Source organism: Chrysochloris asiatica, unplaced genomic scaffold (genome assembly GCF_000296735.1).
Source record: "Chrysochloris asiatica unplaced genomic scaffold, ChrAsi1.0 scaffold00028, whole genome shotgun sequence".
Classification (NCBI taxonomy): Eukaryota; Metazoa; Chordata; class Mammalia; order Afrosoricida; family Chrysochloridae; genus Chrysochloris; species Chrysochloris asiatica.
This window is the reverse complement of record NW_006408546.1, coordinates 205770-229408: the sequence shown is the minus strand read 5'-3', so window position 1 is coordinate 229408 and position 23639 is coordinate 205770. Positions and strand designations below refer to the sequence as shown.

Sequence of the window (23639 nt, the reverse complement as noted above, 5' to 3'; positions counted from 1 at the left end):
GTGTGATTAGCTTCCTGCCTTATAGCAACTCTCTGAGACACTTGTGACCTGTTATCAGTTTAACATTTGTCCTTCAGGATGCATAGAATATGACACTTAAGGTATTTTGCACTTACGGTGTTTCTTGGATCCTGCTCTTGGTGTACTTTCTGATTTGTTAGAACTCTATGATAGAATTTAGTAGGTGAATACTACCCATTTTGAGCTCCAATGTCAGATCTCCTGTGAGTAAGGTCAGAACTCTCTGTGAGTCTCTCACAACATCACTATTCAGGGTGCTTGGGCCGGGGAGTAAGAATTCTTATCTCTCACTTCCTTCACACTAAAAGCACAAGCTGACCTCACAAAATGCTAGGCTATTTCTCATGTAGCCTGCTGTGGTCAAGGACAAAGCAGGATTGGCATCATAAACTTTAATAGAAATGAGTTTTACAGTTTTATAAATGGATATGAAAGATGTAATTAAGAGAGATTTATTCAACTCAAGGGAAGGGGAAACACCTTAGACCAGCATTTCCCACAGTGGATTCTGGGGAGTCTCAGTTTCTTGGAATGTTAGTAAGTAAATATTGCACAAGCTATGGGTGCCGTGGTGAAATAATTTGGGGAAATATTTTTTTTTTTTTTTTCTGAAAAAAATATATTAGAATTATTTACCATAGGACTTCTCAGGACCTTATATTTGCTGACATGGTTAGTTCTTGCGAGGGAGAGGGAGAGTGTACCCTATTTCACAAGTTGACTTGAACATGAGGGACAGGTTCCCAAACCAAAAGTCTAGAGAGCCTATTTTGGAAAAGGCTTTCTTTTGCCTTTGGGTGAATAGGACCTGGAAGTACACGTTGAAAGAATACAAAATTTTAAAAAGCTTATTATTTTATTTTCTTGTGAAGTTCTCTTTGAGCTGTTTCCTATGTTCCAATGCAGTGCTGGTTGTGTGCTGTCGAGTCGACGCATAGCAACCCTGTATAGTGTTTCTGAAGCTATAAATCTTCACGGGAGCAGAAAACCCCTTCTTTCTCCTGGGAAGCTCCTGGTGGACTCAGACTGCTGAACTTGTAATTAGAAGCTCAACACATTCTTATCATTCCCTGCTCCTTACAGCTTGGAGTTTATGATAAAGTACAAGACATACAGGGACTAAGCTGCAGATACTGCAAGCAAACCACAGAGAACGGCATCCGCCTTGCAGAACAGTGGAAGGCCAGGGTTAAATGCATCTGGTAATCCCTGGGTGAAACACTAGGCTGTGTGCTGAAGGGGCCACAAAGATTAGCAGGAGGAGCTCCTGTCCTCAAGGAGTCATCCTGTCTACTAGAACCTAGTAGATGGAGGGGACTGAGGAGCAAACCCTCAGAGGAAGCTTGTACTTAGATTGCTTTGAGGGGAAAATGGAATGATAGGAAAGAGCTAAAAATGGAAAGATGAGAATAGCTTTTCCATGCTGTGATCCAGAGTACCTCATTAGTTCTCAACTCTTAAAAGAGTTCGAACAAGGGAATAGTGAGTGGTTTACAATCAAGAAAGGTATGGGCCAGTGTTGTATCCTTTCACTGTGTTTAGGTAATCTGTACACTGACGAAATCATCTGAGAAACTGGATTATATGAAGAAGAAAGAATGTGGCATCAAGATTGGAGGAAGACTTGTTAACAAATGTAATATGCAAATGATACAACCTTGCTTGTTGGAAGTGTAGAGAACTTAAAACGCTTACTACTGAAGATCAAAGATCAATATGGATTGCACCTCAGTGCAAAGAAAACAAAATTTTTCACAATTGAACAAATAAATAACAAAATGATAAGTGGAGAAAAGATAGAAACTGTCAAAGACTTTTGATTTTGATTGAATCCAAAATCAATACTCATGCAAGCAGCAGTGTAGAAATCAAACAACATGTTCCATTAGTCAAATTTGCTGCGAAAGACTCTTTAAAGAGCAAAGCTGTCATTTTGAGGATTAAGGTGTGTTTCACTCAAGCCATGATATTTTCAGTTGTTTTATATGTTTTATCTGAAAGTTGGACAGTGAATAGGGAAGACCATAGAAGAACCAATGCATTTGAATTATGTTGTGGAAGAAGAATAGTGAACGTACCTTGGACTGCCAGAAGAGTCAACAAATCTGTGTTGGAAGAAGTACAGCCAGAATGCTCTATGAAAGTAAGGATGGAAGACTTTGTCTCTTGTGCTTTGGAGGACCCGTTCCTGGAGAAGGACATCATGCTTAGAAAACTGTAAGGTCAGCGAAAAAGAGGAAGTTCCCCAATGAGATGGGTTGGCACAGTGGCAGCAACCATGAACTCAACCATAATCACAATTCTGAGGATGGACCATAGGACTGGGCAGTGTTTTGTTCTGTTGTACTTAAGGTCATTATGAATCAGAACTGAGTTGAGGGTACCTAACAACAAAAACAACTTAATGATTAAAAAAAAAGAATAGTTGACATTTGTAAGTGCCTTTTGAGCTTAAGACACAGATAAAAATTATTAGATATTTTGTCACCCGATTTCATTGACCAAAATCTAACCTGATTCATTCATTCAGATGTTTTACTGCTTTCTGTGGCGATCATGCAATGACATGTGTTCATGGTGACCTTTTAATACTTTCTGAAATCAGGGTTGGTGGAAGGGAGGGGGTGTGCCCATGAAGGTGTTGATGGGATAGACTGGTGAGGGTTCATGCGTAGGACCTAGGTGAGATCCAGAGCAGGAGTGTGAGCTGGTCTGGCTTCTTAGTCTGAGATCTTTAAGGACACCAGCAATCTCTGCACACACATCCTAATATCTGGCACAGAAATAGCTCAGTACCTCCTGCTTCCCTGCCCTTTCCTATTCTTGGTAAAGGATAAGTCTTTTTTGCATATAGCTTTACAGTGATGTTGTTAGAGAAATAGTAAACAGAATGTGTTAGTGTGTTTATCCTTTTTAGATTGTAAAATTACTTTTTTTTTTCTTTTAAATGTATAATTGAAGTAACTGTTCTGTCTTAGAGCCCTGGTTTTTATGGTGGTGGTGATTATGTGCCGTGGAGTCAGTTCCGAGTCATAGTGACCCTAGTACAGGGTTTCTGAGGCTGTAAATCTTTACGGGAGCAGAAAGCCTCATCTTTCTCCCGCGGAACAGCTGGTAGTTTCGAACTGCTGACCTTGTGGTTTACAGCCTGATTCGTAACCACTACATTACCAGAGCTCCTTTTATAGATTTATTTTAATTCCACCTGATAAAATAAGTTGTACAATATTTAAAATTAAATTCAAATTATTGCTACAGCAATATTATAACTCTTGTGATATTTTATAGTCCTGTTTTAGTGACTTAATGGATTCTTACTGTGAAACAATTAATTTGTTAAAGCTACTGAAACGAATAGATTAAATATTGATGGGAAATGTACGAAAGGGCTTGGACAGCCTGTAACTTTAAATATAGCTCTTCATTTTTTATAATGTGATATTGAGCTTGACCCAAAATTAATCTTAGAAATATGATCTTATTTCATTTCCCATTTATAATATGAAGGCTCCAAATGAGAAGTCAGAATAGTTTGAGAAAATCCCTCGCCACAGCATGAGCTATTACTGATCTACGCTGCTGAAACTTATAGTGACATTTCCTAAAAGCAGCTGGTAAATTTGAACCACTAACCTTACGGTTCAAACCGACTTTGCGATCCAGTGCTTATCCTACAATGCCACATACGGATGCATATATATATGATCAGGACTTGGATAATGCTTCAGTTTCTAGATAATGCTTCAGTTTCTAAATTTTTATCAACAAAGTAGTGTATCAGAAATGTGTCTGTTTCTTTATGAAAAGCAATCATGGAATTGTGAACCAAGTATAAGCCCATATGGAGGTTAGTAAAAAAACACCCAGGCATAGAGTGGCCACAATCCCAGCATTCCTGGAGCAGACCTTGTTTATACGTTTTCCCAGCATAATTAGTAATAATCCTCCCCCATTAATTCTTAGAAGTATCAATTAATTGTATAGTCACCCTGGCCATAGATTGTCTTGATGAATCCAGCAACAAACAGAACTTCTTCATAGCTGCACAGACTGATTTTGCCCTCTTTAGGGTCACTCCTTAGGTCCTGAGGTTTGAGCACAGATCCTGTTCAGACAGGCAGGTGTCAAAGTCAGTCAAGAGTGGAGGATGAAGAGAACAACTAGTATACCTCCTTAGACTGGGCAGATGAGTGGAGGGAGTAGCTACAGTGGGGACTGGGCTGGTATAGAGAGGACTGAGCAGGTGCTGGTTAGCAATGCTGGACTTAGGACATGTAAGTCTTGAGTGGAAGGCACCTGCTCAAACCCATTAAATGAGGCTTTTTTGTCTCCAAGAGACCAGTGTCCTTAAATACTACAAATTTCTTAGAGATTCAGCTTCCTTTCCTGGGGCAAGACTCGTCCAGTCAGCTTGCCTTTTCTGACTGTGACCCTTGTGCCCCTACGTTCATACCTGCCCAATTCTTTTTGATAGAGCATCAGACTCATGGTTGGACATTTCCCCACCACTCCTCTGGTAACATAGTGGTTGCGAATCGGGCTGCGAACCTCAAGGTCAGCAGTTCGAAACTACCAGCTGTTCTGTGGGAGAAAGATGAGGCTTTCTGCTCCCGTAAAGATTTACAGCCTCGGAAACCCTGTACAGGGTCACTATGAGTCAGAACTGACTCCACAGCACTTAACAACAACAACAACCATGTTTATTAGGTGTCATTGCACAATCTATATTATGTCCTATATGGTATGACTGTAGAATTACAAGATTTCGCTTTTTATTTAAATAACTGATTCACTTTAGATAAAATACCAGTGTTAGGTTCTTCTCAAGTGGAATGCAGTAAAAATCTAGTTGGTTTGTTTCAACAAGAGAGAATATAAGTGGCAATGTGATTGAAAAACAGTGTCTTCTTTTTCAATTTTGAATCTTACACTCTTTCTTAAGCTTTTACTGTGTGTACAGCATAGTTCACTCATAGAACAAAACTGTTCTGTTGAGTACCAGAGCCTTGGTGGACAACAGTTAAGCACTTGGCTGCTGACTGAAAAATTGGCTTTTCAAACCTACCCAGTGACTCCACAGGAGAAAGATCCCATAAAGATAACAATCTAGAAAGTCCTATGAAGCAGTTCTACTTGGTCACATGAGGTCTGTAAGTCAAAATCAAATCATAGTCGCTTAATAGCACAATGGAGTCCTGGTGTGGTGCTGTAGGGTAAGCACTCAACTACAGTGTCGGTTTGAACTGCAAGGTTTGTGGTTCAAATCCACTAGCCACTGCTCGGAAACCCTATACAGGATTGCTGTGAGTCGGAACTGACTGGATAGCACTTAACAACAACAGTAACAGTACAATAATTATGTACTAGGGACTATTGTAGGCATCCTGGAGAAAATAAAGACAACTAAGACTTTTTCTTCTCTCAGGAAGCTTATTATTTATTAGAAGAGGTGAAGTGTTTCTGTAGTCAGTTTATTAAATAGATGGATGGATGGATGGATGGATAGATAGATAGATAGATAGATAGATAGATAGATAGATAGATAGATAGATAGATAGATAGACAGACAGATAGATTTTTAACTTTATAAAGAACTTACTTGGATATTGAAAGGAGAGAGTGGTCAGTTTCAACTTCAGGAAATGGAAAGACTTAAAAGAGGAAGCATTAGCCTGTGAGCTAGGCTTTAAGGAGTGAGTCAGATTTTAATTACTAAGGATAACAGGGAGACTCCGGCAGCCTGGTGGCTCAGTGGTGGAATCTCACTTCCCAGACAGGAGGAGACCCAGCTTAGACCCCTGGTCAGTGCATTCATGTGTGGCCACCACCCATCTGTGATGGGCCTGAGTATGTTGCTGTGGACAGGTTTCATCAGTACCTCCAGACCAAATTGAAAGAAGAAAGGCCTGACTGTTGACTTCCAAAAACCACCCTATGAAAACTCCATGGATCCCAATGGTCTGGGAAACCTTTTGTTCTGTTGTGTATGCAGTCATCATGAGTTGGGGGCCAACTCAATAGAGCTAAAAACAACTAATTGACCCCTGGGTGGTGCAGATATTGACTGTGCTTGGCTGCTAACCAAAAGTTTGAAAGTTTAAGTCTACTTAGAGGTACCTAGGAAGAAAGGTCTGGAAAAAATTGGCACAGTTTTATTCTGACATACCTGGGGTCTCCATGACTTGGAATCATCTCCATTGCAACTAATTTTGCAACCTAAATTCATGAATGGAAAAGTGTATAGAAATGAAAAACACATTTTCAGCCCAATCCAAACTTGGTAGTAAGGAGTCATTGCATATTTTTGAGCAGTAAAACCTTCTTCCCAGAATTAAGCCTATGGACTATTTAAGGGTTGGTAATCAAAAAACTCAGAGACCATATGTTCAGTACTTTTACTTTACAGATGAAAAAAAAAAAAATAGAAACAAATTGCATGCTACAACAAATGAATGGCCGAACCAGGATTAAAGCCCAAGTGGCCTTGGTGTTCAACTGTTGTTCTGTAGTCCAGATCAGAACAATGTGGGGTATGCAGGTGAATGACCAATGTAACAAGAAAGTCCAGGTGTTTTCAACAATCATCTGTGATATTTTGAACATTAAAGTTACTCGTGTGAGGTTATTCCATTATCTGTTACGTATATTTGTCTACAAACTTTTTGAAACTCCCTCATTTGCATCCTAATTTTGAGTCTTGGTCCTCATGAAACTCAAAAGCCCACTGCTATCAAGTCTATTCTGACTTACAGCAACCTGGTAGGACCAAGAAGAACTTCTCCCTAGGGCTTCTCAGGCTGTAAATCTGTATGGGAGAAGAATGGTTCATCGTTCACCCTTGGAGTAGCTGGTGGTTTTGAACCACCAGCCTTTTGGTTAGCAGCCGGATGCTTAACCCACAAAGTTACCAGGTTTCCTTGCTCCTACAGAGGTGGAATGTAACTCATTTTGCATATGTTAACACATATTAAAGACAGATTTAATGAACTTAAAGACTGTCATCAATAGTTAAATTCCACTCAAATCTGATTATAAATATCTGAGCATATATTTTATACTACTACTTCAGAATACAAAAAATATTAAATACTTCACTTAAAATATGTATAAATTAACTTGGTTGAATCCATTATGTACAGTCCAATACCAAGACTGGGCTTGTTCTCTCCTATATTAAAGGTTGATGGGAGAAAATATAGCTTGCATAACCTGAGTTTAAGAGACTAATAATCAACTATGATCTCTGGATGCTAGAAGTAGTTTGCATTCAAAATGTTGCTGTAATTGAAAGATTGGCATGTTGTAGCTACCCAGCATTGCCATGGAAGAAAAGTCTGGCAATCCATAAGATCACAGCCTCTGAAAACCCTGAAGAACAGTTTTCTACTCTGAAACACATGGAGCCACAATGAGTCGAGAGTTGACACAGTGGCAGTGAGTTTGGTTTTTAGTGAAGTCTGGATAGAACCCAAACCAAGCCCACTGCCATCAGTTCTGACTCATAGCAACCGTATTGGACAGAGTAGAATTATTCCTTGGGATTTCTGAGGCTGTAAATCTTTATAAGAGCAGATAGCCTCATCTGTCTCACAAGGAGCAGCTGCTAGGTTTGAACTGCCAACTTTGCAGTTCGTAGAAAACACTTAATATAGAGTGCTACTATACTCCTTAATGATACCAATACTCTGAGGAATGGAGTGGCATTTCATCTGACATTTCACTAGCGTTTCATTTCCCTAGGCACATACCTCCCATCCCTCTGCTAATATAAGTGATCTAATTTATTGAAATGATTTTAACATCGTTTCCGTGATCACAACAATGATAATTCTTCTCTCTAGCTTTTTGTGCTTATTAATTTAGATTTTCCAAAACAATCTGTTTTACACTTGAAGTTTTAAAAGTTTTATGAGATTCATATTAACATATAGAAGCCAAGGAGTCAACAGTCTTTATAGCCCCCAAAATCAGGAGTTTAACTGTTTTGTATAGTATTACATGAAAAAAGTTATCTTTAAAAATGGTTTCCTTGGGTGTCGGGGTCCGGCCTTGACAAGGGGGTGAGTACACGAAGGTGGGGTGTCTGGCAACGAGAGAGAGAGAGAGAAAGAGAAAACAGACACAAAGAAGACAGACACACAGGTTTGATGTAAGCTGCCAGACAGACTGTTCGGTGGCAGACATTGCACTCAAAACTAACTCTAGGTGGGATGTCTGGAGGGGCGAGAGAGATCAGAGACCAGAGTGGATACAAGCTGACAGGCATATAGTCCTGCTGCCAAGAATGCACACAGAATTATCTCTACCCCAGTCTTTTATTAACTTTTTTTCAAGGAGAAACTCAAGGACAGGATACAACAATTCACAGGAACAACCTTTAAGATATTTTCTAGGTACAACACAATTTTCTTAGCAATCTAACATTTTTATTTCTAAAGGAAAAGGTTCAAGCAAGCTATTATAGATTAATCTTTAGGCCTAAAAGACGTCTAACATACTTTTAACACTTAATCACTAGTGGGTAAAGGTGAAAGATTTATAAGCTTATATAAAAGTTGGTTTATAATCTCTGAAGGGATTTAAGCTGTTTTTCTCCACTTTGCAAGTAAAAAATATATGGGTTTGAACAGGATTTCAAACATTTAGCTTTATTTGTTAAACTAGTAATTCTTTCTTGCTACAGTTCCAGGGAAGGTGAGAGAAGGGTTACAACCTTTCCAAGAAGGTGAGGTCTCACCTTCACATTCCTTATCCTCTATCCGGATTCCACACCCAAATGCTACAGTGTTCACTATCATCACATTTCCATATACCTTCAGAGGGAAGAAGAGCATCTGGATCAAACTGATTAAACCCAGGGAGGTCTGAGGGAGTTGCTACCATTGTCCTTTTCCCAGAATCTACCACTCCACCTCAAGTGAATACCCCGGAACCTCCCTGCTTAATCCCGGTAAACCTGTCCTTGTTCCTTCTCTGAGGAAGTTTTACTGCCTAGGTTCTAGGGGGAAATTTGGTTTTATTAATGTACATGGATAATCAAGAGCTCATGTTTTAAGTTAATATTAAACATAACTGAATAATCAAATAAGGAGCAGTTCTGACATTCATCCCAGGTGGCTATTGCTTGTACCTCAGAAAGATTCGTTCCCAGGACCCTACGCACTGCCAACACAGTGGAGACATTACAATTACTGGAGTTTGAAGCATAGAATGAATATACAGAGCTAGCCCGACAGTGAGTTTGTAAAAGCCAATGAACCCGGGACATCCGGAGGTTACTTCCTTGAGCCCTCAGGGTCCCTGGCTAGCAAGCCTGAGAGCTGCCATCGTGTTGGATTTTTGTCCATGACACTGGTCCTCAGCATCTCAGTACTTGCGGTCTCCTACACTTGGGTTGCTAAAATTTTCTATGATACGTGATATTCCTCAATCATTGTAATTAAATTGGAGGTGAGATCCTCGGGAATGAAAAGGATAGAAGAGGAAAAAGTAACAAAAGCAAATAATACCCAACTGTCTGTTGTGGGCGGAATTGCTGTCATACAGCAGCAGAGCCTCCAGCTGCCAGGCAGAGATTGCACATGAATTTACTCTGTCGTTGCAGTCTCTGCCCACATTTTCTATTTGAAATTAATTTGTTTTAAATGTCTTTTACTTGAAGCTTTAAAAAAAAAAGTTGATTTTAATTACCTTCAGGTTTAATTAGGAAAATATACTCTGGAGAATCCACGTGTGCAGTACAGAACAGACATTTTTCAGTGCAGAAAGGGAGGAACAAGATGCCTTGTCTGCAGATGATGTTTGCTCTCTATGAATATTTCTATGTAGCATTTTGAGTTTCTTCTTGTAACACATGACTTTAAATATCCCTTAAACAAAGGTGGTATTGTTGTTGTTATTAAATGCCACCAAATTGGTTACAACTCAATAGCAGTCCTGTATACGGTTTCCGAGGAGCAGCTGGTGAGTTTGAACTACTGACTTTTCAGTTCAAACTGACCTTGTGGTCCAGTGCTTTACCCTGTTGTTATTGTTAAGTACCATCAAGTCAGTTCCAATGCATAGCGGCCCTGTGTAGAGTTTCTGAGGAGCGGCTGGCTGGTTGGTTTTAACAGCCAGCCTTGTGGTTAGCAGTCCAGTGCTTATCCTCCAACACCACACCAAGATTCCATTGTGCCTCTGATATTGCTGTAGCCCACTAACTTGCTGCATTTTACTTCCCATTGTGGACCGTCTTCTGGATTGCAATCAATACTATCTTCCTGGAATGATCACCCAAAGAACGACTTGGTATTTCAGGGGGTGAGCAGAATGTAGAGTTAGAAGTAGAATATGACAACTCTAAGAACTAAGCTAACTAGAAGGATTGTATTATGATCATTAAGAGAAATAGAGTCAAATTACTCGTTACCTTGATGAATATTGTTAGGTAATAGTCTGCTTAGATCATCCTGGGAAAGTGGCATCGCTTTGATGTGTTTTAATTAGATGAAGCATTTATGTTGAGCCAAATAATTGCCAAGAAAGAAAAAAAGGGGAAAATATAGCTGGAAGGATTTGCAACTCATACATACATCTTTCTATCAGTTGAAGTTTTCTAGATTCGAAATTTTTTGTATGCTATTGAAATAGGCATATATAACACTGTTAATAATATACTGCCATTTGAATGATAGAGGATGTTTAAGGAGTCCGGAATCTGTTTGACATCTTAGTTTGTAATTAATTACTCTTGTAGCATCCACAGTATGGTATCATCTCTACATCCAGTTTTGTGAATTGTGATTGTCCTCTTTGTGGAAATCTTTTTCAAACAGAAAAGAGCTGATCAAAGAAACAAAGAAATTAATTGGCTTTCTGTGAATGGTAATTTGAGCGTCTTTATGCAGCTTGTGAGTTCCAAATCCTTTCAGATTCACAAAAATGAAGATTAGCTGACCCAGGACGTGTAATTCATAGCTCGTTAATGCATTCAGGCTGCTACTCCCCTGGAAGCCCCCTGTTTCGCTCTTATGTGGACCCAGAGGGACACAGTGTCTTCCCTTGACTGTGGTTGGAGGTGACTGTTCTAGCCTGTGCTGGCTGCTTTTGAAGAGAAACCAACACGCTTATCATCTTGATAACTGTAAGCTTACAGAGGCCTGTGGCTCCACTTTGAAACACCCAATAGTCTTGGGACCGCACCGTGTTGGAAGGCCCTTCACTTCTTAACTTTGTTTTCCTAATGGTGGCAATTTCAGACCAGATAGACGTTGGTGGGTATGGAGTCTTGTAGTGGTTCTTCATTCTAGCCATTAAGGTGTCTGCCTTTGCTTGTCAATTTCTTCTTATGGGTACTTTTTGTTTGTGAAATGTTAATCAAAAAAATGAATCATTTAATATTTTATTGTGTCTCATATATGGTACATATTCAGGTTAGGAAGTACGGTTGTCATGCTGTTGGATAAGCAATGGACTGCTATCTGCAAATTTGGCAGTTCACACCCACCAGCCACTCTTTGGAAACTATACAAGGTCAGTATGAGTTGGAACTGACTTGACAGCACTTTACATCAACAAATCAGGTTAGAGTTTTGGAAGCATGTAAGTTGCAGCAATAGTATAACTTTAGTTTCTAGAATCTTGATGTTCTTGATGTCATCTTCTGACTTCATAAATGCAAGATTCATTCATCAGAGATTAATTTCATCCATCAATAATAATTACTGCTACCCATTTTTCTGTAGAGTGATAGATTTTTTTTTTTTTTTTTCCCATTTAGAGACTCGGCAGTGTTCCAAGTCTAATGTGAATCTGAGCTAGAAAGATTGAAAGTAACCCAATGAATTTACTTCAGATACTTACGCGAAACTGTTATCATTGATATGTGTATTTGTAAATGCAGTAGTAAACTCTTCTGTTTTCATGGACACATGCATAGTCTTTGGGTATGCCATCACATTTTAGAAAATAACATTCTACCAACCAATCCACTGCCATCAAGTCAATTCTGACTCATAGCAACCCTGTGTAGGGTTTCCTAGGCTGTAGATCTTTACAGGAGCAGAAAGCCTCATCTCTCTATCACTGAGCAGCTGGTGGATTTGAACTGCCGATCTTGTGGTTTGCAGCCCAATTCTTATCCATACAGAGCCACCAGGGCTCTTTGATAGCACTCTAAGGAATGGAATAATTGAGATGGAATTTGCTCCATAGAAATGAAGCTAAAGTCAGCAGTTTATATGAAAAATTATATATTTTGAAATTGTTTTTGAGTACATTATGTAATTGTTGACATTGACTTGGGCCACTTTCTGGCAGCTTTTCTTAGGCAGTCAGATGTATTAATCTCTGTCCTGTTTTTTCTGTTTTCCCCTTAGTCATGAACTGGACATTTTTTTTAATGAGGTAGTGATTTTTTTCTACAGCCAGATGTATTCCTATAAATAACTTATAAGTGTTGAAGCCCATATTTGTGACTGTTACATTTGATTTAGTGTTCATAAGAAAACATTGCCTGTGGATGTTTTACTTCTGGTTTTCGCACAGGTTGAAGGGCTCTAACCAGCACGGTTTGGATAGAGACGCCCCTGTGCACATTAACTGTCCTGTCAGTGGGAACTGCCGCTCATTACTCTCTTTAACAGTCCCTGTTTTGTATTCTTTCCACTATTCTCTCAGATTGCTGTGAAATAATGAATGTTTCTCACCCCACTGAAATAACCACCTTTAATTTAATACTGGAAAGCTGATTTTGCTAGCACATGAATTTTATCAGAAATAAGAATAGCATTTAATAATAGTTTTAAAATCTTTTCTAACTTAATTAAGGCATTTTAAATTTTGAACCATAAGAAAATTACTCTTGCAGTAAACTCAGTGGGTGGACAATATGATGTGTTAAGAGTTAAGTTTAACTCTACAGGCTTAATTACCAATTATCGTAAAAAGAATGTGCTAAGCAGTTTAAAACATTCATTTCCCTACCATAGCTGGTATTAATTGAGTTTTTAGGGCTAAATGTTATGGATTTTTGTACTATTTTTATGCATCTGCTTATGAAATCTTTATTTTATTTTAAATGTTGATTATTCTTTTTTATATGTATATAATTATCCTCTTCTACACTGGTAAGGGATCAAATAGAGCTATATCATCATTTATATTATGATATGACACAAAGTAATTTTAGCTTTTAAACTATTTATCTCATAACAAAGGGAAACTTTTTCATTTTCATGAAAGGAAGTGGCTACTTGACTATTTAGCTAACTGTAACTAGGATGCTACTTAATAATATTTTGTTGCTTTCCTAAAACTAAGCCATGTATTTCTTGTGAAAAGCTTAGACCAATGTTAGAATCTCGATAACCAGATTGTTCACAAAATATTTTTATTCCTTTAAAACACTAACTGCACTTGAGCTTTTCTAAAGTGTGCATGTAGCACATCAAACTATATTATCATAAGTACTTTTTGTCCAGTATCACCAAATAGAAGAAGACCTGGTAGCATAGTGGATTAAGCATTGAGCTACGAATCAAAAGGCCAGTGGTTCAGACCCACCAGCCTTTCTTTAGGAAGGTGGTGCTGTCTGCTTCCATCAAGATTTAGAATCTCAGAAACCCTAAGGAGTGGTTCTCTTCTGTCCTGTGTGGTTGCTGAATTAGAACCAACTCAGCATCAGTGGGTTTTGTTCTGTTTTTTTTTTTTTTTGTCACCAACATAGAAGGAAACCTGATTGCACAGTGGCTAAGTACTTGACTGCTAACAGATTGCTTGGCACTTTGAACCCTGTTGCTCCACAGGAGAAAGATGTGGCAGTCTGCTGCCCTAAAGCTTACAGCCTTGGAGTTCTGCTCTGTCCTATAGGGTCATGATGAGTCAGAATGGACTCAATGGCAGTTGGGCACCAAATAAACAATGTGTCATATAGCGTTTTAGAACAGGGGCTAAGAAACTATGGCCTGAGGGCCAGTCTGCTCCCCCAGCTGGTTTGGTTTGATCTGCAATCCAAGAGTGGTTTTTACATTTTTAAATGATTGTTGTTCTTGTTGCATGCTGTCAAGTCAGTTCTGACTTATAAAGACACCCTGTATAGGATTTCTGAGGCTATAAATCCTTACAGGAGCAAAAAGCCTCATCTTTCTCCCACGGAGCAGCTGGTGAATTTGAACTGTTGACTTTGTGATTAAAAGCACAACGCATAACACACTACACCACCAGTGCCCTTTTTTAAATGATTAGAATAATAAGCATTTTAATAATATCTGTGAACATGAAAATTATGTGAAATTCAGATTTTAGAGTCCATAAAGTTTTATTGGTGCACGCCCATCCTCTTTTATTTATGTGTTATCTATAGCTGGTTTCACAGTACAGTAGTAGAGTTGAGCAGCTGAGACTGAAAGTTATGTCCTGCAAAACCTAAAATATTTACTACCTGGCCCTTTACAGAAAAAGATTGCTAAAGAAGAACTGGGAAAAGTCCTTGGGGTGTTTTTGAGACTCTGGTTTCCAGATACACTTATGCAAGTTTAAATAATGCTTTTTAAAGTCTTTCATATTTATTAAAATAATGTTCTGAGTGCCTTTTGAATTTGGATCTTTAAGTACATCCGTGTAGTTGTTAACACAGTAAGAGGAGAAGGTGCTATAATTGCCTGAGTATTCTTCTCCTGGAAGAGAAAAGGCAACATACCCTTACAACTCTGGTACTAAGTATTAGCATACTGATGGTCAGGAGTTTAAAGAAATGAGAGGAGGAGAGCAGAAGAGGAAAGCCAGTGGAGATGAATGCGTGCTCTGCTCTGATGAGAAAAGCTTGCTATGCCAGTAGAAAGTGGTGACAACCAACCAATTGTCTGCAGTGTTTTGTGTTATTGTCAACAACACAACAACAAAAGTACCTAATGCAACTTTACACATGTTTGTTGTTAAGTGTCGTCAAGTCAGTTCTGACCCATAGCGACCCTGTATAGGGTTTTTGAGGAGCGACTGGTGAGCTTGAACCGCCAACTTTGCAGTTCAAACTGACTTTGCAGTCCAGCACTTATGCTGCTTGGTAATGAATTAAGTTTAAGTAGTGTATCTTTTCTTAGCCAAATCAAGCATTTCTGGTCAGGTGGGGTGGCGGGCTGGCCAGAGAAAGGGGAAGTGGGTGGGGTTAGTAGGCCACTCTACAGCAGCTTGAAAACCCCTAGTTTCCTTCCACCCTCTCTAAGGCAAGGAGGAGGATTTCTCTCCAATTAAAACATGTACTGGAGACAGAGCCCAGAACCATGAAATGTCTCCTATCAGGAGAAATAGGAACAATGTTCTGAAGCCCCTCAGTTGACCCTCACATCCTGAATATCTTTATGCTATTGTCCATTTCCTTCTGACCGTCCTCACAACATGTCATTATAGATGTCATTAGTTTCCTTAGTTAGGGTACCTCTCTCCCTCCCTCCTAAATATAGACCAAGGTGGCAGGAATCCAGTGTATCCTGTTCACCACTGTGTTGTCCACACCAACGGTCATACCTGGCACAGAAGCAGACTCTCAAAATGAATTTTTGGTGAATGAATGAAAGTAACCTTGGTCTCTAGGACACAATTATCAAGTGCCCTGTCTCTGTCCCAAGGCACCTACATTCCCCCAAACACACAGAAAGCCTTCTTCCGAGTGTTGAGTGCAGGGGAGCAAAAGAGAAAGAGGTGAAGGCTCCTAGTTGTTCACTTGGCGGGGATAGGAGAGCAGCTGGACTCAGCGAATCCCTCATATGTATGTAGTGCTTTATGATTTCCAAAGCATGTTTGTAAACCCATATGTAATATAATAGTAAGAGGCTCTGGTGTGGAATTATTTTAGCACATGGACTGGAGGCAGAGGAGAAGAGGGAGGAAGGCTTTGGTAACTAGGGTGGGTATGAGCTCCCACTAGGCTGGGCAGAGCAGGCCTCGGATCCCAGGCAGTGACCCTCCCTCTTTTGCCGCATCCCCTTCACCCCCAACACCCACAGGCCCAGTGAGGGAGTCATATCATGTCCCTTTACTCCTGGGGAGGACACCTTAACCCCCCACACTTTCCCTGAGCTTAGCTTCACCTTGGGAAATCCATGTCTGTGTTGTTATCTCACCTGCCATGGAGAACAGATGCCCAGATCCCCTGCTTCTCAGGGTGTCCATCAGAAGGTATGCCCTGAGTGACTATACCTGAGGTGTGACCACATGTGCACAGACTGTTCTTATACTAAGACAACATTGTCTAGAAGTCGGAAGATGAAGGAAGAACCTACCTGCAATCTAGGAAATAGATGAGTGGTTTGTTTATCTTTTTTGGGGGGAGGAGTGGGAGGTGGTGCTAGCTAAAACTATGAGCCCTCGTGAGACAGTTCCTACTATGGTAGAACTGGGGGCATCCAGCTCCTTTCTTCATCTGCAAAGTGGACATAATGTCATCACCTCAGAGATTTATGAGACTGAAAGAAAATCGATGTAGATTGCCTAGACCATAATAAATCCTCTGTCAGTGGCAGCCATTATCATGTCATTATTAGTTTTCAAAGACTAGAGGCATGACGGTCTGGAAGCTTTTAGGCCTTAGACCTCTATGTGTGTACATTGTAACCTGACAGCAGACTTGGGAGCAGCGGTCATTCATCATGCAGCACTATGCTGCATGGAGAACATGGTCAGTCCATTTCATAAAGGCTGGGTAAAATTATGAAGTGAAAAGCAGAAGGTAACTTTTTCACCACCTTGCTAGCCAAACAGCCTCTCTACTCTGAAAGGGGAAGATGCCACCACACATGAGTTATGTGGTCAAAACTAGGAAGAATGTTTGGGTTTATGCAGTACATACTCTGATAGTTACCTGAATGCATTCTTTTCTTCCTTCTAGCTCTGCCATTCCTACAGTACTCCAACAGTATTCTCTCTGTGCTCAAAAATACTGGTTTTCATTACAACAAAGTCTCCGATTTCTTTTCTCTTAGCTGGTATCTATACTTAGTTATCACAGGCTTGAAAGAAACCAATGATACCTTTCAGTGAGACAGACTGAACTATAGGCCGTTCCACAGGTTATGAACTAGATTTGTTCCTAGGTATGTCTCTAAGTTGAATTTGGAGGTCAGTCAGAACAGGTGCACATGGTTCTTATTTAACTTACGTACAAGAAAAGTCTTGCTGTCATTTAAAAGCTGAACATGCAGCAAATGAAGGTGATTGTGATGAAGAATTTGTTTTGAGTAGCGGCTGGTTTTGAATCCTGGTATGGTGCTGTAGAATAAGCACTGGACTGTTAACCACAAGGGCAGTCTTGGAAACCCTATACAGGGTCGCTATGAGTAGGGATCAACTCGATACATTTAAGAATGACAAGAGTTCCTTCAATCCTTTCAACATGAGGGGAAATTTACAGAACATTAAAAGACAAGTTCTGGTGTGGCACTGTAGAATAAGCACTGAACTGCTAACTACAAGGTCAGCTATTCAAACTCACCAGCTGTCCCACAGAAACCCTATACAGGGTCTCTGTAAGTCAGAACCAACTCAGTAGTCCTTAACAACAGCAGCAGCCCAGGGCAAGTGCAAATTGTCTATAAGTTGGAATTTGTAAGCCAAGGATTTACTGTATCTTCTGTTAATTAGAAGTTTCTAAGCCACCTTGAGCTCTTAAAAAAGGACTTGATATAAATAAAACCAAACCACTGATTTGATTCCAACTCATCGTGACCCTGTAGAACAGAGTTAGACCTGCTCCTTATGGCCCAGAGACAACAAATCTTTACAGTAGCAGATGGCCTCATCTGTCTTCTGAGGAGCAGCTGGTGGGTTTGAAGCACTAACCTTGTGGTTAGCATCTCAGTGCTCAAGCCGTGGTGACAGCAGGGTTCCCTTTGATATAAATGTTAAGTGCCTTTGAGTGGGTTCTGACTCATAGCAACCCTGTATAGGGTTTCCAAGGAGCATCTGGTAGATTTGATACTCCAACATTGTGGCTTGCAGTCCAGTGCTTATCCTGTAATGCCACACTAGAAGCTCTTGATATAAGTAGATAGCAATAAAATTGGTACTGTATTTAATTCCAATTTTATCTTTTGAAATTTAATTAATTCCATAATAATAGCTTTAAATGAATGTGCCAGAACTCTAAATGGTCCTTAGTGACTTGAAAGAGGTAAATATACTCTCTGGAACTAACTTACTCACTGAACAATTGGATTTAATTATTACAAACCACGCCAAACTCATTGCCATCAAATCAGTTTCAGTTTATTAACATCCCTATAGTTCAGAGTAGATCTGCCCCATAAAGATTTCCAAGATTAAATCTTTAAGGAAACAGGCTGCCATATCTTTCTACTGCAGAGTGACTGATGGGTTCAAACCATAAACTTTCTGGTTAACAGTCTAGCACTTTAATCAGTGTGCCTCCAAAGCTCTTTTCATAAGTTCAGGTCCCCCTTTTACTCTTGAAAGAATGAATCACGCTTGGTTTTTGAGCCATTCTAATCTGGAAAGCCAGGAGCGGACTCCTGGTGTGGCACGGTAGGATAAGCACTGGACTGAGAACCAAAAAGTTGGTGGTTCAAACCCCCTAGGTGTTCCTCATAAACTCTACGGAGAGTCCCTATAAGTCAGAACTGACTCAGTGGAACTTAACAACAACCGCAACCTGGAAAGCAGACAATATCAAAATTATGTTTACTTGTGCTTTCTTGACTATACTAAGACTTTTGACTGTGTGGATCATGACAAACCATGGGTAACATTGAGAAGAATGAGTATTCTAGAACATCTAATATTCTCATGAGGAACCTCTAAATAGACCAAGTTCGTCTGAAACGAACTTTACACTGAATGGTGTAAAATCAGTAAAGCTTGAATCTTTTCATCATACTTACTCAATTTGTATGCTGAGCAAATAATCCCAGAAACAACATTATATGAAGAAGAATTATATGCCATTAGAATTGGAAGAAGACTCATTAATAACCTGTGGTATGCAGATCAGATGATACAACCTTGTTTGCTGGAAGCTAAAAAGACTTAAAATATTTACTGATGAAGCAAAGATTACACAGCCTTCAGTATGGTTTAACCTAATGTAAAGGAAAATAACTCTTCACAAGTGGGTCAATAGATAGTATACTGACAAAAGGGGAAAATATTGAAATTGTCAAAGACTTCAATGTGCTTAAATCTACTATCAACACTCATGAAAGCAGTAGTCAAGAAATATTGTATTGCATTACACAGATCTGCAAAAGTCCTCTTTAAAATGTTCAATGCAAAGATACCAGTTTGAGGATTAAGATATACCTGACACAAGCCATGGTATTTTCATTCACGTCATATGCGTGTGAAAGTTGGGCAATGAGTAAAGAAGACCATAGAAAAATTGATGCATATGAATTATGGTATTGGAGAAGAATATTAAAAGTACCATGGACTGCCAGAAGAACAAACAAATCTGTCTTGGAAAAAATATAGCCAGAATGTTCCCTAGAAGTCAGGATAGCGTGACTTGATCTCTCCTACTCTGGACATGTTATCAGGAGGGACCAATCTCTGGAGAAGGACCAAGAGAGACACAGTGGGCCTTTCCAGGCACACACTGGAGGACAGAACCAGTTGTAGGTCGTTGTAGACTGCATCCTTCATCAATGGCAGAACAGCCCACAGACCCAGCTGAGAGTTCCTTTCCAAGTTACTAAGGTTCCTCACTTACCCACATCCTTTCCTTGTCTCTTGACCATGGAGGATTTTTGAGCACAAGGTGCACTTATATTTCATGCAGTCTGGGATGAAAGGTTTAGGAGATGTTGTGCAAACACAATGTGATTATAGCTTAGAAAAGCAGAAAGGTGATTTTTAGTGTTAAGAGGCTAATGTGACCAAAGACTCGAGGGAAGATGTGGTTTCTGTGTATGTAACCATTTGTAACCATGGTGCAAAGTGATTTCCATCATGTGCAGGAAAGTGGCCTGTATCATGTGATAATATTGCTTCATGCAGTCATCTTATACAAAATGACACAGAGCACATGAAATCCTTCCTAGCAGACTCCTGATCATGGAAGGTTTATCATAAAAGAAATAAGCAAGAGGACTACTAAAGCTTAACTACATATAGACTTAACTAAAGACTAGCTTACTTTGTAGAAAGGCACAACATGTTACATTGTCACATGAACAGGTTGTTGTTTTTGTTATTAAGTGCTGTTGAGTCGGTTCCAACCCATAACGTCCCTGTATGGGGTTTCCGAGGAACGGCTGGTGAGCTTGAACCATCGACCTTGTGGTTCAAAGTGACTTTGTGGTCCTGGTGCATTAACCCACAGTGTCACACCAGGACTCCAAATGAGCTGGTAGAAGTCACTGTATAGCTTTTCTGCATAGTTCTATAATTACAATGAAGTTCTTTTCCACAGTAGCTTAGGCCCTGTCTTGTGGCTTGATTTTTAACAACTTTTGTTTTCTCTGTGAATATTGTACGGTACAGGACTAGAAACCGTCTAAAACCCAAACAAAAATTCTTTTCAACTTCCAAAACTGTTTACTTCCTGAAAGAAAATTAAGTGATTTATATTTCTTAAAGTTTTGGCTAAAAGTAGTTAAAATTTTTATGAGAATTTGCCCACAACTTGCAATAGGATTGTTATTAAGTACTGCTGAGTCGGTTTTGGATCATAGTGACCTGGTATAGAGTTTCTGAGCCTGTAAATCTTTCCAGGAACAGAAAGCCTCATCTTTCTCCCATGGAATAGCTGAAGGGCTTGAACTGCTGACCTTGTGGTTCACCATCCAGTGCTTAACTTATGGAGCTACCATGCTCTTGTACAATAGGATGGTGGTAGTGATGGTGGTGTGCCATGGAGTCGGTTCTGACTCAGAGCAACCCAACAAAGGTTTCCAAGGCTGTAAATCTTTACGGGCTCAGAATACCTCATCTTTCTCCTGCAGAACAGCTGGTAGTTTCGAACTGCTGACCTTGATGTTCGCAGCCCGATGCGTAACCACTACACTACCAGAGCTTAAAATGCACACATTGGCATCATAGTAGCTAATCTTTCAGGAGTATGAGTATCCCTGGCTTTCTCAGAGCCTTTTTCTGCTTTCACAAACTATTTTGCACAAAGGAGCTTTTCTAGCCCATTTCTATGTAAATTTGTATGGTACTATATGGCTATTTCTTCTTATGTGTCTTTGAATTGGTTTGACTCATAGGGGCCCTCTTTAGGGTTTTGGAGATTGGCCGGTTGTTTTGAACTGTTGATCTTTCAGTTAGCATAGTTCAGTAAATGCTTTCTAATTTATTTACCTGTGTGTATAAAATAAAAACTTACCTAATTTTAAAATACAGGTTTTGGTATAATAAATCACCCTGCATGTACTGTTTCATTTCCCTAATCTTTGCCTCTGTGATTTTTGTTTGTTTGCTCCTTTTTTTTTTTCTCTCCTTCTTCTTTTATTCTGCTATTTGGTGCTTCTCTCCCCTGCTTCCCCTCCCCCTGGCCAATTTCCTCTGTGTGGTGTTTTCTCTTATCTTTGCTCCTTTCTCCTCTCTACCCAGCTTTAGCAATCTGTATTACTAAGGACTTCTAGTGGCTAACACTGGAAGTGCTGCTCAGAAATACCCAGAAGTGTAAGCATTTGGTACATCCAGTGTGGACTGGATGCCACAGCAACTGGTAGAAGATTAAAAAAAAAAAACTGGCAATAAAGTGGTTGTTGTGATTCCAAGATATTATTAACTTTCATGAACTTTATATTACACCCAAATGGTTATTTGGAAGAATTCTATATACCTACTCCTCACTTGGAAGTACTGGTATGACACTGTAGGATAAGAACTGGACCACGGTTCAAACCCACTAGTCACACCTTAGAAACCCTGTATGTGGTTACTGTGAGTCGTAGCCAACTTGACAGCATTTAACAACAACAGGTCCTCATTGGACCCCTGGTGTGACTCTGTAGGATAAGAACTGAGCTGGTAGTAACTACAAGATTGGTAGTTCAAACCCTGTACAGGGGTGCTATGAGTTGGAACCAACTCAGTGACACACAACAAGAACACAACACTCTTCATTGATCAACTACCTCATTATCTGACATTTCGCATTTACAACAATTGTAAAAATTCTACTGTCCAGCTATTTTGTGCATTATCCTGGATGTCCTCCCCAAGTTCAGCTCTCAGCCTGCAGAGCCACCGATGTGTATCAGGCGCACAGCTGAACCAGCCAGCTCTCCACATGGCCTCTTGCTGGTCCCATCCTTAACTTCTCAAGAACTACAGTTGCAGCTTTTCATGTGAAAGAAGTGACTGAGGCAGATTTTGAGGGAGCCCTTCCAAGATGGGCCAGTGAGTGGCCAGAGGGGTCCAGGAAGAAGCCAAACAGGATGAGATTGCTGCTGCGGCTGTCCTCTGCCTAAGTGCCCTGGAGGGACCAAGTCCTGCAGTGGGAAGGGTAGTGCGGTAATTTGGGCCTGGGCCTGCAGCAAAAGCTGGCCTCCTCTTCCATGATTTAGGCTGCTGAGCAACTCTTCTGAGCAACTATTAGTCACCATACTCTTGTCTTGGATTTCCAAGTCCTCCAAGACCAGCAGTAGTACATGACTCATTTCTCTAAGGTCCTCCCTGATCTGCAGGAGGCTGGGCCTGTGAAGCAGGAAACATGGGCAGAGGCAGTAGCCCCCACCAGTTGTCTTGAGCTCTAGCTCCGATGGTTGCCCAAACCATTGCCAACCATGCCTCTAGTCCACTAGACTCCAGATCCATTCTAGCACTAGTTCTGATGGTAGGACCTCGGCATCCAGAGTACAGTGGTGCTGAGGTGCAGTGGTTCTGAGGGTCAGGGCTCCTAAGCCGCTCTATATCCTCCTCCTCAATGTATAATGATTTTGTATAATGATAGAAACTAACCATATTGATAAGTGAGGAGTGGGTATATTAAAATTGTGTATAATAAGTATAATGCCTTTATCGTATATATTTACATGGTAATTCACTTCAGAAACTGTGAAATTTAATCTGCAAAATGTACTTGGAGTTTAATCTGTGAAATGCAGCCTGTTCTAAGTGTATGAACATGGGCATATATTAATTTAAAGTGAGAGTGGGTTGTAGCAGACAAGATTTTTTCAATGAAGAAAAAGTAATATGAAAGAAAATTCAGCTAGATACCTACAAATGAGAGGGAGTGCTACTTTACAGGATTTTATCACTATTGGGTAAGCATTAAACCTCAGATTGGTTTGAACTGTAAGGTTGGCAGTTCCAAGTCACCAGCCATTCCTTGGAAACTCTATACAGAATTGCTATGAGTCAGAATTGACTCAACAGCACTTAACAACAACAACTACAATCTGAAATTTAGTAAGTGGGAGATTCCGTGTTTAGATAAAAGTTACATAACAGGAGAGTTGTATTCACCCCTTCCTTAGTTATTTCCTTAACTCTGAAGTGAACTTTACAAAAAGCTAGAACATCCTGAACAATTAGAGAATCCTTGGCTTCCTGAACACGGACCCAGGGTCATAAATAGCTCGCTCCCAATAACTCACTTTAGATTTATATAGCATTTGGCATCTACTCTCCGGCAAGAAAGAAATGATAATTGAATGATTGTGAAAAGTTGAATA

At 39.9% G+C, this 23639-nt stretch overlaps 1 protein-coding gene across 1 annotated transcript in view; it reads left to right on the top strand.

Moving 5' to 3' along the window:
* The window catches only part of PLCL2 (phospholipase C-like 2), a 247028-nt gene that overhangs the window by 156168 nt on the left and 67221 nt on the right, over positions 1-23639 (top strand). The gene's annotated exons all lie outside the window — the stretch shown is intronic.